Source organism: Tursiops truncatus, chromosome 2, assembly GCF_011762595.2.
Source record: "Tursiops truncatus isolate mTurTru1 chromosome 2, mTurTru1.mat.Y, whole genome shotgun sequence".
Classification (NCBI taxonomy): domain Eukaryota; kingdom Metazoa; phylum Chordata; class Mammalia; order Artiodactyla; family Delphinidae; genus Tursiops; species Tursiops truncatus.
The window spans coordinates 48,921,754-48,938,606 of NC_047035.1; the positions used below are offsets into that span (position 1 = coordinate 48,921,754).

Below are 16,853 nucleotides of genomic sequence, written 5' to 3' on the forward strand. Positions count from 1 at the left end.
ATCCAGTAGCTTTAGTTCTCTCTGTTACGCTTTCATGAAGATCCACCCACCTTCTTGAACAGCCTACAGGGTGGAGCAGCAGGACATTCAGGCCTAGTTAAAAACATAGGTCGGTGCCTATCCTTTGGGTGAAACACTGCATCTGAATGTGCTGGTGGAGTTAAGGAAGCGTTATCCCGGCAATAGCTTGGCCTTGGTGGGTCACACTGTGTCAGTTCATCACTATTAGAGAAAGACAAGCAAGGCAGCAAATCTCTGCCCCCATGTGAAGCTGGTTTGCAGGCTGGACCAGTGAGAACGACAACACAGCTCCGTTGTGGGCAGGCTACCAGATCCAACACACCACTTCAGAGCCTTGGAGTCAGACGTCAAGCGCAAATAACCAGGCTTATTTTCCCTGCCAAAGTCACATGCAATGTCGAGGTAACATCAAAACGTTTCCTCTGAGTGATGATTTGGACACATAAACAGTGGCATGGTTAGATGCCACTTTGTGTTTAAAGTAATTATACTACAGTGCTGGAATGTGGCGATGTGAAAGCCCCACTGCAGCAAAGTTGATTCTATTCAGCAAACTGGCAAGTCAGCTGGCCCGGATCCTGCTTCTCCCTGAATTTACTACTTCCTGCTTGGGAACTCTCTCTGGGAAAGTCAGAACTTGAGGACAAGTGTGGGTGCACGGCCCAGCTCTCTAAGGCTGGTGCCAGCTTGCAACCAACAATATGTCTGGGGCACGGCTTGCAGACGTTGGCCCATAGCAGCTGTGGTCACTCATGTTCAGTGGGAGCCCTTGGAAAATTGCTGAGGCCGATGGGAGTGACAGTGGCCATGGCCTGGGTCTGTGTCTCACCCTGTCTTGCCAGATCTTGCTGGGGCTGGACAGTTACTGCTCAGCAAGCTGGAGAAATCCAGCTAGAGAAAGGCTGGTGGTGTGGGCAAGGCTTCCTGGGAAGGTGATTTCCCTAGAAGCGAAGATGATGTCTCTCAGCTGCTGGCTGCAGAAGCCCTGCCTTCATGGGCACAGGCCAATGTCTGACTGGTGAAGTCTAACTTCATCCTAAATACAGGGACACAGGGCCTCTTTTATCCCTTTCCACTTTGGAATCCTGCCTTTCTCAGGGAAAAAGACCTAGTAATTACCCCTCTACCCTATGTCCTGGCACCCAATCCCCAACCGTGTGCCAAATCAGTGGAACTTTTCTTGTGTCTGGGGTGAATCATTTCCCTTTATCCTCACAGAACTTCCTTCATAAGTTAGTGCTGGCAACTATATTCATGCTAATTAGCCGCCCTTGATGGATTTATTTCATCCAGTTGTAAATTTTAGAGGAGAAGTTCCCAGGCCAACTTAAAAGTAGAAGTCACAGGACAAGCTGAGTGGAAATCAGGTTTGGATGACCTCCACAGAGCAAGTTAAGCCAATTCCCATGGGGTTTAAACACAGTGTTCCCAGGGAGGCAAGTCAAAGTCGAAGGAAGACCTGGAAGAAACCTCATGGAGACCATTTAGTTCAGGCACTTTGCTTTACAATGAGCGACGTGGGGCTCATAAAGGTGAATTAACCTGCCCAATCACGTCGCTATTTACCAGTCACCACCGAAAGTGCAAAGGGCATGGGTGACACTACTGACTACAGGGGAAATATCTGTTTGTCTTCTGGGGCAAATTAAATACAGTTGTCACAAGCAAAGGCCTTGACTATTTTTCTCAAGTTCGTCTTTCTTTTCACTTGTTTTCATGGAGTAATGTTATATCCCTAAAGAAAGCATGTGGAATCCAGCTGATGAGATATTTCAGACTTTCTGAAAAGTATACCAAGTTGCTGATGTAATTTTGGTAGGTACGGGGACCAGCTGTTGGAAAGTATGAACTCTCCAGACATCTGGACTGATCTGTGTCCTAGGCTCCAGTCATAAACTGTGCATTAGCTATAAACCTTTATGCTCTGAGTCTGGAATATTCTCTGACTCCCCATCTGTCTCTGGTGCTTTAGTTAGGGAAGGTAGTGATGGTAGGGAGGTTTGTTTTATGGCGTATTTGGAAAGAAATCTTTCTTGTTATGTTTATGATAACTCTTCCAAATGGTATTTTTTCTTTATGTATTGGCAACAGATTCAAGTGAAAGTCAAGATTTTCTCTTATTTTTTCTTTCTCCTTTCTCTCCCTCCCCCTTCCCTCCTTGTCCTCCTTATTCTTCTCTTTCTTTTCTCTTCTTTCTCCTCCTTTTCCTCCTTGTACCTCAAAGCTCAACTGTGCGATTTAATAAACAGTCACTCACAGTCACAGCTTGTGGAAGGGATACTGTATCAGTCCGTCACTTGTTGAGCCCTGGCCTCCTGTGTACATATGAAAGATAAGGGCTCCTTTATGTTGCCCAGCTTTCGTATAGATACTATGAATATTCATCTTCTAATATAAATACGAGAAGACTCTTCATTGTATAGATAATCAAGACCAGGAAGTTTTAGTACAGAACTTCCTGTCATGAGAAATTTCTGTTTTGTGCACAGAGCTGTAATCTTTAAGTTTAAATGATGCCAGAATAATGGTCAAGGGGGTACTAAACCACCAGATGACTGATCATATTTTTTGCCTCACAACCAATTACTTGAGGTTCCTTAAACATAGGGAGTCCAAGAATCATCCAGATTTCCTTACTATTATAACTATATATATATAGCAGATGAAACTTTGTCAGTTTTTCATAAAATATACATCATAATTGTATTATAATTCTTTACTGATCGCAATGGATTACAATAATTTGTATTTCAATGAAATGATTTTGAAAACAAATCACAAGTACTAATCATCTTCCCCACCGAATCTGTTCCTCCGACAGACTTCCTCATTTCCATGGGTGGCTGCACCATCTACCCAACACCTCAGGCTAGAAACCTGGGAGCCATTCTCGGCACCTCTCAGCCCTCTCACCCTTCACATTCAATCCATCACCAAGTCCTGCCAATTTCACTTCCACAATATATTTCAACTCTGCCTAATTTGCTTCTCATCTCCATCTACTCCAGTCTTCCCAGGCCACCATCATTTCTTTGCCTTCCACCTGGTCTCTCTTCTTCCACCTTTGCATCTCTCCAATCTGTTCTGCTCATAACAACCAGGGTGACCTTTTAGAGAAGTAAACAGGAGCAAGTTGTGCTTTTGTTCCAGATTCCTTAATGCAGGTCTAGATCTCTTGCCACTTTTCCCTTGGCTCCCTAAACCCTAACTGCCTTTACTCTTCTTTTGGTGTGTAAACTGATCTGGAACATTTCCTCCTCCTCCCCTCCACCGCCACCCCCATCTCTACTTTCTTTATCAGGCAGGTCTTAACTCAACATCAATCCTCAGCAAAGGTTTGTACCCAGACCAACATAGTTCCCATTGTAATGCTCAAACATAACAACTGGTTCTTCTCTTTCAGAACCCTCACCACAATTGTAAATTTTTATAATATAATACATATTATAATATAACATATACTATACTATATTATTCTATCATATATAATGTCTAGCTTCTCCTGCAGACTTTAAGCCCTATGTGGGCAGACACCATGCATGTCCTGGCTCAGTGCAGGCATATAATAAATGTTCAATAACTATTTGTGAATAAAGAGATCGTCATTATAATGCATTTGTACACTGCATGTTTTATTTTACTTTAAGGTGCATGAGTATTCTAATTCCCTTACATTTATGACCTATTGACCAGATGATTTTATCCCCCTTTTACAGATAGTAAAAAACAGGTTTCAAAAAGAAAAATAAGTTAGGAAAGGTGACTTAACGTCCTCAAGTTCAGAGCTGCCTAATACATAGAAAAAACATATTAACAACAGCAATGATTACCATTTATTGTTGTCTTATGATGTTCCAGGAGTGCTCCAATAATATTAACTCATTTAATCCCTATAACAACCCTGTGAGGTAGGTAATATCTCTTTTATTTGAGAAAATGGAGGTTAGGTAACTTGCTCAGGGTCTTAAACATATATATATGTTCATCATGTTAAATGTTTTTTACATGCGTATTCATGTTGGTTATCTCACTGACATTGAGCTCTACTCAGTCAGGGTTCTCATTAGTGAGGAATACTGCAGGTAGCATGATTTCTTTTCTTTTCTTTTTTTTTCAACATCTTTATTGGAGTACAATTGCTTTACAATGTTGTGCTAGCTTCTGCTGTATAACAAAGTGAATCAGCTATATGTATACATATATCCCCATATCCCCTCCCTCTTGTGTCTCCCTCCCACCCTCCCTATCCCACCCCTCTAGGTGGTCACAAAGCACTGAGCTGATCTCCCTGTGCTATGTGGCTGCTTCCCACTAGCTATTGATTTTGCATGTGGTAGTGTATATATGTTATTGCTACTATCTCACTTTGCCCCAGCTTACCCTTCCCCCTCCCTGTGTCCTCAAGTCCATTCTCTATGTCTGCATCTTTATTCCTGTCCTGCCCCTAGGTTCATCAGAACCATGTTGTTGTTTTTTTTTTTTAAGATTCCACATATATGCGTTAGCATACGGTATTCTTTTTCTCTTTCTGACTTACTTCACTCTGTATGACAGACCCTAGGTCCATCCACCTCACCACAAACAACTCAATTTCTTTTTATGGCTGAGTAATATTCCATTGTATATATATGTGCCACATCTTCTTTATCCGTTCATCTGTCGATGGACATAGGTTGCTTCCATGTCCTGGCTATTGTAAATAGTGCTGCAATGAATATTGTGGTACATGTCTCTTTTTGAATTACGGTTTTCTCAGGGTATATGCCCAGTAGTGGGGTTGCTGGGTCATATGGTAGTTCTAATTTTAGTTTTTTAAGGAATCTCTGTTCCTTAAATACTTAAATACTGTTCTCCATAGTGGCTGTATCAATTTACATTCCCACCAACAGTGCAAGAGGGCTCCCTTTTCTCCACACCCTCTCCAGCATTTAGTGTTTGTAGATTTTTTGATGATGGCCATTCGGACTGGTGTGAGGTGATACCTCACTGTGGTTTTGATTTGGATTTCTCTAATGATTAGTGATGTTGAGCATCTTTTCATGTGTTGTTGGCAATCTGTATATCTTCTTTGGAGAAATGTCTATTTAGGTCTTCTGCCCATTTTTGGATTGGGTTGTTTGTTTTTTTGATATTGAGCTGCATGAGCTGCTTGTATATTTTGAAGATTAATCCTTTGTCAGTTGCTTCATTTGCAAATATCTTCTCCCATTCTGAGGGTTGTCTTTTTGTCTTGTTTATGGTTTCCTTTTCTGTGTAAAAGCTTTTAAGTTTCATTAGGTCCCATTTGTTTATTTTTGTTTTTATTTCCATTACTCTAGGAGGTGGATCAAAAAAGGTCTTGCTGTGATTTATGTCATAGACTGTTCTGCCTATGTTTTCATCTAAGAGTTTTATAGTGTCCAGTCTTAATCCATTAGGTCTTTAATCCATTTTGAGTTTATTTTTGTGTATGGTGTTAGGAAGTGTTCTAATTTCACTCTTCTACATGATAGCATGATTTCTGGTTCATCTTGAAATTTCTCTTTCTCTCTATGTCCCCTGCCACTGCTCTCCCTACACTCCCTCTTCCCTTCCCTTCTCCTGTTCCTGGCTTCCCCTCCTGCTGTTCAGTAGGAAAATCTCTGACAGAGCCACTTTTCTGCCAGGCTATTATATACATAGTCAGTGTTCCCACATTCCAAAGGTGGGTAAAAATGTGTGTGGAGAGCGGGGAATTCTGCCAGAACAATGACTCACTGTGCACATGCAAAATGGTTCAATAATAGGTCACTGCCTTAGCGAGAGCAATGCTGCCCGTCCCCAGGGGGAAAATGGGGGCTAGTAGACAGCCCTCCTGTGATCTGGGACAAGCCTTCTATGACAAATGGCAGAGCCATACGCACCATCACCCACATCCTGGTTTTTTATTTCATGGGCATGAGAGGTGATTTTCAAATAGGGATGGGCATGAAATGAGTTCCTGACATGCAGTGGCACACGTATTTATAGTAAGCGTGTACACTCACCTCTAGATTATTCAGCAATTAGTTATGTAAGTGCTGGAGTGTCCGGTTCCCTGGCTTTTCCCAGTGGGGTTGTTTACTTGTTGGTTTTTTTGGTCTAAATTCCTGCTGAGAAGAACTCCCACTAGTAGAAATATAGGATTATGGTGGCATTGGGCTGGGCTGCTTCCTGCCTCGATTTCTTCGAAGCCCAGCCTAAACTGCAGGAAATGACCTGACCCCTTTCTCATGCCTCTGTTCCCTGGAGCCTGTGTAAAGCCCACCTCGGGACCAGTCCCGCAGATAGCCTCCTTGGCTGACATAACACTGCCGCTGGGGGAAGAAATCAGCCCGTGTGTGGACTGGGGCTCTTATACAGGTATGATCTTAAGACTCACCTGGCTTTAAGATTGCCTCACAATTATTTTGCTTCTCCTCAGCTCCCTTTTCCAGACCTCAGCAGCTGTTCTAGACCTCTTCACTACTTTCCTCAGCCCCCTTACTCTAGTCTGAGCCGGGAGTTCTCAACTGTGGCAACCCATTAAAATCACCCCAGGACTTTTTAAAAATCCCAGGGCCTAGGCTGCATCTCAGGCCAATTATATCAGATTCTCTGGCAGTGGATCCAAGCATCAGTTTTGGTTTATTTTTAAAGCTCCCCAGATGATTCCAGTGTACCGCTAAGGATTAGAACCATTGCCTTAAAGCAGAGAACTTTCCAACTTCATCAGAAAATGTGAGGCAGTAACACCAACATCTCAAATTCCTATCTGCTCACAAGCTTTTCTACATGTGCCACCACCCTGTTGTCCTGCCCTCTGGTCTTACTGGTTGAGTCATCCCTCTATTTCAGGAAAAACTATGTCCTTTATACCCATATCTTCCAAGATCTTCCAGGACCTGCTTGTATCTCTAATCTCTTCCCCTCTACTGGATCTTTTCTTTTAGATTATAAGCAAGATTAAGTCCCCCTCATCTTTGAAAAGGTATCCATGGAGCTTGTCATCTCTCTGTTTCCAGCCTCATGCCTATCTACTCTCCACTTAGTTCTTTGTATGCTGGTAATATTCTTCCTGAATACCAAGGTTTCTTAGCTGGACTCTTCCTCCTGTCTCTTTGTAGGGATTCACCTACGCTTGTTGAAATGAATTGCAAAACAATTTGCTATCTAGCTTCTTGGGCAGAATGATGTGGTCTAACTGACTGTAGGTGAATTTCATTTAACCAGGCCCCCATGCTTTTTTCCCATGAATAACTATCATAGAAATGACCTAGGGCAATTATTGAGACATTCTTCTGGACTTCACAGTATGCTACAGAATAATGTCATATTCACTTGTTTAGGATGAATTTCTAAACAAATCCAGTATAGGAATCCTCTCCTCAGAATTTCCACACTTTCCAAGGCCATTGCCCAAACAATAATGATCATGAGAAATCAGAAGAAAGAAGAATAAACAGTGTGGCTTGTACTTTAGACACAGTTTTAGAAATTAAAATTCATACCCTGACACAGTCACTTTATTTTAGAATCCAGCACCATTTCTTTGCAGAGGCAGAGCTGATGCAGCTCTGCAAAGCAGCCGGAATAGGCTACGCCACCACTCTGAGCTCTCACCGGCAGCAGCTTACTGAAGTGTTTCTGCTTCCTTTTGTTTTCCTCTTAAACTCTCCTTCAAAAATACAGGTTACTTCTCAGTCATACTCCAAACGCTTAGCTCCCTCAAGAGAATAGCCAAATCCCTACCCTGCCTGATGAATTAGCTGAGTAAATCTAAGAAACTCCTTGGCCACACGGCCCTTCCTTCTGCCAAGTTTCGTAAAATTCATAGACTGTGTGTATTCATGAGCACAGGAAAACACCTGTGAGCAATTAACCAAATAACCTTGATTTAGAGGCCTTGGAAATATGCTGATGGCCCTCAGACCCCTGGCACGGGTCTGTAATTATGTGAGACCACAACCCAAACATCCCAACAGGCCAATTACAGGAAGGGTCATTCTTTCAAATACAGCATGATGCTTTCTCTAAAAATACTTCTGCCTGAGACTCAGAAAGAAGTCTCCATTATAATGGTGCTGCTTTAAAGCGACTACACATGGGAGTTTGGAAAAGGAGTGACGTCTCAGGCCATTTCTCTGCAATATGTCTATAACCACGGTGAGGGGAAAGGAAACCACCTAAACCAATTTTTTAAATTCACTGAATTAAAAAGTGTGTTTAAAATGATTCACCTAGAAAGTGTTGCATTTAACTCTTTGTTTCTGTCCAGCCTAGAAACAATATCCACACAATTAATAAATCAAGTCTGCAACCCATAGTATGTCCTGTGAGAATGTAAAAATCCAACTTTTAGAGTAGACAGTCCACTGCAGAATTTTAAAATAATAAGCTTTGTTTAATCCTTTCTTTTATGTGCAAGAATGAATTCTTATCACTCTGCACTGTACTGTACTTTATATTCTACATGACTAGAACATTTAAAATTAACCTCACAATATCGAAGAAAGCCATCTATTTTCAGAATCAGTCTCAAAAAACCCAAAGACCTGAAAAACAAGAGTTCTTAACCAAACATGGATATGCTTCAGGAGCTAGGAGCATTCTTAGAAATTCTAGAAAAATTCTGTGTGTATGTATTTTTTTCCAAAGCAGGGGAGTGGGAGGTATTTGTAAATACACAGTCTAGTGCAGTAGCCATTACTACATGGCTACTGAGTGCCTGATATATTATAGCCTCAATTGTAGTGTACTGTGTTAAAACCCCTACTGGATCTTGAAGACTTAGAGTGATAAAAAAAAATGCAAACTATCTCATTAATAATTATTTTACTGATTAATGTTGAAATGATAATATTTGCATGTATTTGACTAAATAAAAATATTATTAAACTTAATCTTACCTGATTATTTTTATTTTTTTAAACCTGGTTACTAGAAAAACCAAGACTACCTACTTAGCTCACATTATATTTCTGTTGGATGGTACTGTGTCCATAGCTTTCATCAGTATTTAAAGGGCTATTTTTCTTAGAGCAAAGAGAGACTTGCTGAGATGTAAATGCTCATCTCTCATCCTGCAGATTCTGTCTCAGTGGGCCTTGACAGAGCCTTGACAGAGCACCAGGGGGCTGTGATGCTGGTAAGGCTGTCCTTGGTCCACATTAGAGACAGGTTGCCTTGGAAACCCCTAACACTGCTGGTGTTTCCAGAGACAAACATTGACGCACCCATCACTTCACCACTGGCACACAGATCCTGTAACCTCTCTTCTTCCAGTCTTAGAGGCACACATATCCACGAATCTGCACTGTCTTCGTGGATTCTCCATCTAATGTATCCATAGTAGCACTTCTCACACCAACCTTGCCCTCCTGATTTTCTATATGGGTCACAGGCATCTTTGAATTCCTCTTCTCATTTCCTGCCCAAGCCAGCACATGCAAACAATCATTAAGGCCTATCAATCTTTCTAATACACCCTTTTGTGTTTCTCTGTTACCCCTGCCTGGATTATTGTCATAACCTCCCACCTGCCTCCCTTTTTCAAGATCATCTTCCTCACCACTGTTAGAGTTTATTTTAAAATCACAAATCTGATTATATTACTCCCTAGTTCAAAGAGTATGTCATAAAGTCCTCACTGTAGCCAAAAAGGTGCTCCATAAACTGTCTCAATCCAGATTTCATCCTTATTTCCCAACCCCCCACCCCACCCATATACGCTCCAGCCACGCCAGACACACAATCTTCTTTCATGTCTCCAAGCCTTTGAACATGTGCTTTCCTCTGCCTGAATGCCTTTTCCTCCCCTTGCCTTTCAAGACCCACGTTATCACCATCTCTACTACATCCACTTTGAGACGCTCAAAGCACTTTGTATATGTCTCCATTACGGCACATATCATACTGTATTGAATTGTTTGACTGTGAGCTCCTCTTAGTTATTCACTTTTTGTCCTTGCTGCCTAGTACAGTGCTAAGAACTGTAAGAACTTATTTGACATCCAGAGCAATTCCAAGTAATCTTGTTTCTATAAATCTTCCAAAAGTAAAGCTCTCCAGCCCTACAAGTTAGAGTTTGAGGAACCTTAGAAATCTTCTAGTCTACTCTCTCATTCCCTGATGAGCAAATCAAGATGCTTAGATATGAGTCATCACTTATTGAGTGCCTGCTATCTCATTTCATCTTTATGATGTTCCATGAAGTAGGCATTTCTATTAATACCCATTTTACAAAAGGGAAAAATGAGGCCCCACTGCATTTAAGCAATGTGTCTAAGGTCACATAGCTAGCTAGTTACCTGGTGAGATTACTCAAGAATTTGTCCTGGTACTTGCCCTAGCCATCTTTCCCCTGTCTCATATGACTACTTACAATTTGAGGTGCTCCCTGAGTTATTCAACAGACATGAAGATGGTATTTTACACAGAGAAATAGAATGTTTTAGTGGGAAGAACCACATTATGACAATGATGCACTTTTTCTGTCTGACATATTTGTGAGCATATAACATTTTAATCTGCCATCATGTTTTCATTTTCCATTATGACATAAACATTCCTCCATTATTAGTATATAATCTTCATAAGCATAACTTTCCATGGCTGCATAGTAGTCCATCAACTACTTATACCATAATGCTCAGACTTGTTTGAGTCCTAACTGAGTGATATATAAAAGCATGAAATCCACATCTTGGTAGAATAATACCTCAAAAGGACCTCAGAGATCTCTAGTCCATTGTTTCTCAAAGTCTTGGCCTCAGACCAGCAGCATCTGCATCACCTGGGAGCTTGTTAGCAAAGCAGACTCTTGAGCCCTACTCCAGACCTACTGAATTCAAATCTGCATTTTAACTAGAAACCCAGGTGATTTGTGTTCACGTAATATATAAGAGATAGTAACTAAAAACAGTAGTTCGCAACCTTGGTTGCACTTTAGAATCACTTGGAAAGATCTTCAAAATCCTGAGGTCCAGGTCACACTCATGACTAAATCAGAATTGCTAGGAGACAGACCCAAGCATCCATCTTTTTTAATGCCTCCCTGGTGATTCCAATATCCTGGAAAGCCACAGAAGAAGGCACTGAAACCGACCATAAATTGATGAGATGTTTAAGCAGTCCTCTCTCCCTAGTGCTGGAGTTCTTTTTACAGGTCATTCTATACATTTCTATGGGAAATTCTGGTAAAACTAGACAAAACAAAACAAAAGAGAACAACAACAATGGAAACAAAATAAGACCTCACAAAGCTTTTAAGAAAATTTAAATTTTAAAAGTTCTTAAAATTTCCCATTTGTGTTTTCCTTTCCGCCCCTCCCTATCCTCCTTCTCGCTTTTTGCCCCTCTCCCAAGAGATTCCTGGCCATGACAGACTCTGGATATCCTGCTCAGAGACCACAAAAAGTGAGTTTCCTATACCACAGAGACAAGAAGCAGTAGAAAGACTACTCGATTTCTTCTTAATAATCTTATTTGTCCCGGCACCTTCTCCTACCTTCACGCCCCAAATCCAGTTTCTCCTATATGTCTGTATTTAGGCAAGCAGAGGATTTGGGGACTCCAATTCTCTCTACACAATGCCACAACCATAGGTTGATAGAAGTCAAGGTCACAGCCATGAATCATTTTCCTCAATTTTCTTTTCAATGACTTGTCCACTTAAAAAACAAACACCTGTGTTAACTTGTAAGCCCTTGGCCTCCTACTCCTGCAGTGTTGAACCATCTCGAACACTGGGACCAGGAGGAGGATGCACTTTTTCAAAACTAGGACTCAGCACTATTTCCCTTTTTACATAACCTAGGACCATAGCACATACTCCGAATATTTTGCCTTTTGTACAGAATGTTGTAGTGGAACTCTGAGCACATGGCATTATACTTGGTCAATGAAAAGTGATTTTTAAATGTTTTCATCTTTAATCCCAGTTTTAGGGATTTTAGCCATTCTGGTTCTAATTTATTTCAATGTTTAATCCCTATTTGATATTTGTTTTAAATTTAAACATGTATTTTCAAGGCTTAAATTTTAAACTTTTTACTCTAAGTAGTACAAAAATTTTTAAACAGATGTCTCATTAGTCATTGTCAACTGAGTACAAGCACTTCTTTTTCCTCCTGATAATCACAATACGTTAAAGACTTTGTTTAAAAAAAAAAGGTATAAAAAGAGAATGGGATAGGTTTATCAAATCATCAGCTTATGAGATAGTTTGGAATTTTCTGGAAGAAAGAAAGTGATTGGAAGGACGGTGACCTGGAAAAAAGGAAGTTGGGGCATTTATGCATGGATACCCCTCTCCCCTAGGCCTCTAGGTCGGGAGCTGCCCTGGGATTGAGGCTTTGTATGGGTCCCCAGAGCCGCAACTGCCAACGTGAGGACATGTCCAAGCTTGCACAGAACCGCCCACCTCAATTGCCACTGCAACCCGTGGTGAGCTGCAAGGCTGCTGCCACTACACACAGCTGGAAATGGAAGAGCCAGAACTCAATCCTATATCTGAACAGGACATTCCTGCTTAAAATTGTCAGGGGCTTCCCCGCTGCCATAGTTGAGGAATGGGAATGGGTTTCAGATCCTTTAAGCCCTGAAACTTTATGTGTATGTGCATTTTGGGGGGTGAGAAGGCCTGTAATTTTCATCATATTTTCAAAAGGGTCCATGATAAGTGTTTAAGAACCACAAAAAAAAAAAAAAAAAAAAAGAAAGAAAGAAAAAAAAGCCCCTGAACATGACAGGCGAGACTTTGCACAGTTCAGACTCACCGTGTCCTCTCCCCATCCATCCTCCCTGACTCAGTGAACACCGGGTTCTGGTCAGAGAACTTCTCACCAGTCTCAAGGGCCATAAGCCCTTTAATACCTCTTGATTTAATACATGCCTTTCTCTCTGCCAGGAATGCCATTCCCCCTTTGCTACTTCCTCGGTCCCTTCTCTGCCTGGTGAATTACTTCTTATCCTTTAAGACTCAACAATAAAATCGTCTCTTCTGCTGTGGGCACCCCGCCAGCTGCCCCAGCCCAGTCTCTTCCTCAATGGCTTCCTAATCAATCCATATACTGATGAACGTGGTTGCTTACCCCCTTGGTGTTATAACTCTTCACATGCTAGTTTCTTCCACTCAACAGTGAACTCTTGAAAGCACAGACCACACCCGCACCACCCAAACCATAACCTGCAACGCCAGACAACAATAACATCGATGCAACGAATTCACTGGATTGAATGCATGAAGGAATGAATGACTGCATTTATCAGCTTGGTTCCTTGTCTCCCTGGATCTTACAGAGACCCTGACCTTGGGAGATTGGGATATTCATAACCAGGTTTCCTGCTCAGGTTGTTAGAATCTGTCCTGGTCCAAATACACATTTCTGGCTGACTCCTACTCACTTTTTAAGAACTACTATGAAAAAAGAATAATCAGGACAAGGAAGGAGACTTGGAAATTTAAAATGTAATTGATGATATAAAAAACTTCAGTAGGAGATTTGGAAGGGAGAGTTAGAGAAACTGTCAAAAATTGGAGAAGGCACCCAAGCCTGGTGTGCATGTCCCTCCTTGAAGCAGCCTGGACACACCTTCCCACCAGAGCACGGATTTGTCACCCCACACTGTAATGGCCAGTTGATTGGCCTCTAACCCCCAATAGACTGGGCTTCCTTCAGAGCTGGGACTGTGTCTTTTTCTACCTCTGTCACCTCTCACAGTGCCTGGCACAGAGTAGGTGCTAATGCACACGTGTACTGAAAGAATGAACGATGAACGCGTGAGGGAGTGAAGACAAGCTGTAGCTGGGCTCAGGGTTGAGCGAGGCTCTGTAGTAACTAGCTCTGTGGGTTTTGGAAAAGCTGAGTGACGCAGATCCCAGGGGGCACCCCCCCAGGGGAAGGGCCAGGCTGGGGCAGCAGGCAGGTTTCTAGCTATTGTGAGCTTACCTGAACCGGGAAAGGGTGATGAGCTGGGCAGACGCAAGTGGATGGAACCACTGAGAAGATCTGGAAGAGAAGGAAGGGGAGGGGAGAGCTCAGCCAGCAGGCGATATTTCGTGAGGAATTACTACATGCCATACCCTGTGTTAAGGACTTTTCATGCATTCCCTCACTTACACTTCACGAAACCCCCTGTAATTTTTACTACATCCATTTTCTAGATGATAAGGATGAGATGTACAGATAAGTATCTAACCCAAGGTTCTAGAGCTAGTAAGTGATGGAAACGGGATCTGGGCGGGGGGGGGGGGGGGGGGGAAGTCTGATCACATCTGCGTGGCTCTAATACTGGGCTAGTGTTCCTGGAAAAAGGTCCCGTCTGCCAGGGGTTGGCCCTCCTGGGAGCCCAGAGTGCTCGCTGTGTATCACGGCTCTCCGACCTCGCTGAGGATGGCGGCCGATCCTTTTCCCAGATGACTGCAGTCTCCCTTTCCCAGAAAACAATGTGTGGGAGGGAGTAAATAGCTGGGTTTGGGGCATAATGGTTTTCTTCTGTTTTGTGTTACTGGATTTGATGCACAGAAAACTGCCCAGAACCTCAAATAATTACAGTAAGACGACTCTGCTTCCTTCACGTGGCCACAGCAGACAGGCAGGAGCCCAGAGACACTGCAAAGCGAGTGTTGTAACCATCAGATGGGAAAAGGCAGTAGCCCAGGATCGGGAATTTCAGACAGAACCGCAAGCACAGCGTGGCACTTGGCAGACATGGGGAAAGCTCCCACCCCTTGAAGTTTATTGACTTGTTTGATAAAAAAAAATCACTTAATAAAAAGACCTTTAAGACATATAATTAAAGGGGGGGAAAGGCAAGTTATAAGACAATTTATGCAGTGGGTACCATTTGTGTCAGGAAAAAACTCCACCAGACATTCTACGGTCTGGATGACCATACGCTGCCCGCTAACACAGGCTGTCTTACAGGAGGGGGCCAGATGCCAGACAGATGTTGGCTTAACTCGTATTTCTGGAAGTTTTCACAATACTATGATAATCATGTATTATCGAGTAATGAAAAATAGAAAAATAAGTAAAGATAGGTAGGTTTACAAAAGAGAAAAAGAGTGAGAGATGACCCCTGTTGTCTCTTTGTCAGTCAGGATTAGAACCGGTGCTTCAGTGACACTGCCAATTCCTTCTTTGATCGTCATGAGAAGTGCCTCAGTTGCCCCACTCAATTTTAAACCGGATGCATAATACACCTCCTACCACAAGGTGCCTACTGGACATTGATAGTTGTAGAGTGTGTCCTGAGCCAGAGAGATGGAAGAGATCATCAGGGCCAACATTTTTATAGATGAAGGAAGGAAAGGCACTGCCTTCCTCTGCTCTCCTGGGTTTCCCTGTCTTCAGCCTTCAGCATTGGTTTCAGAGACTCAACCCTAGAGCTACCGGGATAGGGATAATTCATGGAGTGAGCCCAGGAGAGCCAGGGTCACTTGGACACTAGCTCAAGGTCAGTGTGTCACGAGGGCAGAGGTGGTGGGTGAGGGCTGTGGGTTAGAGAGAGTTCTATGGAGAGGGCCTGCACAGTACCCAGCTGGTGTCTGCATACGTGTGCATCTGAGTGTTTATGTGTGTGTTTGTATGGGTGACCGTGTATATGTGTGAGTGTGTGTGGGTGCATTGCGTATTTGTGAATGTTTATGTGTGTGTATTACTGAATGTGTGTGAGTCCGTGTGTGTATGTGTGAGCGTGAGTATGTGTGTGGAATCGAGGATCTTTCTTTCCTGGAGCCAGAAGCCCAAGGAGATGTTGCAAGGTATTGCAGACCTCATAACACAGTCTTGATTCCTCTGCAGAGGACTTCCAGGTATCCCGCTGTGATTCAAGGATGTGGCCCAGGAGAGTCTTTACCTTACCCTGGAGGGAACACACTTGCCCTAGCCTCTGGAAACTGACCCATCACGCTTCAGGCTATATTGTCAATATTCAATGAAGACACCACTTTCTCTGACCCTCTGGAGACAAAGGTGTGGAAACTGGGTAATTTATAGTCACCCTGGAGTGGTTCAGATTATCCAGCTTCAGCAGTGGGAAGGACACAAGTTCCGGGACTCAGAGGGTCTAGCTCCTTCTGACAGGCCCACCTTAATCCCCTTTACAGATGAACAAACTATTTTGTGACTCTAGGTACCTTCCTTTTCAACAGGTTTCCGGATATATAATATAACTTACATTACATTACCAATGCTTGCAAGGTCCACATACCACCTCCAATCACAGAGGGGGCCCAGCTGATAGAAAGAGCCTTCTCCCAGATCCTGTATAACATAAATAAATCCTACATAGGCTTGGTCTACTGGGTGCCTTTCCTGCAGATGGGGGTACGACACCTCACTGGGGTGCCTTTTACAACATGATATATATATTCTCTCTCTGCATCCTCAAGAGATGCAGAGAGAGAATATATATTTAAGAAGAACGTACATCTTTTGGAGTAAGACATGAGCAATATAATTATACAAGCTCTAAATACTTCAGGCATGAACACATTAAGAGAGAATGATTTATGTCTCTTTGATGTAGCAAAGGCCTGCCTGACCCATCCTAAAATTAGAATAAATAACATAACGCAAATATATGTTAAAAAAAAAACCTGCAGAGAAGTATACAGCATAGAAAAAATAATGACTGCGCAATGCACTATATGAGTGGCAAGGCAGGACAGGGAGAGACAGAGTGAACTTTATGAAAAAATGGTTGTGTTTTTGACAGGTTTTGCTTTGTTTTACCCCCAGGTATCTTGAGATTGCAGCTCACGTAGGCCATTGACGCTTCGAGGACAGAATGTCAAGGACCGAGATTCACATGCCAGTGTTAACAGTAAGCGCCAGTCTAGGAGGCTG

General features: G+C 42.5%; 1 protein-coding gene across 8 annotated transcripts in view; it reads right to left on the bottom strand.

The window, feature by feature from the left end:
- FRMD6 (FERM domain containing 6) overlaps positions 1-16,853 on the bottom strand; it is a 259,327-nt gene that overhangs the window by 107,755 nt on the left and 134,719 nt on the right. For 4 of the 8 annotated variants that reach the window (XM_019923886.3, XM_019923885.3, XM_019923894.3 and 1 more), the window contains one exon: positions 13,950-14,009. The exons of the other annotated variants lie outside the window; for them this stretch is intronic. The gene's annotated coding sequence lies outside the window, so the exon portion shown is untranslated. The remainder of the gene's footprint in view (positions 1-13,949; positions 14,010-16,853) is intronic. 8 annotated transcript variants of the gene reach the window in all.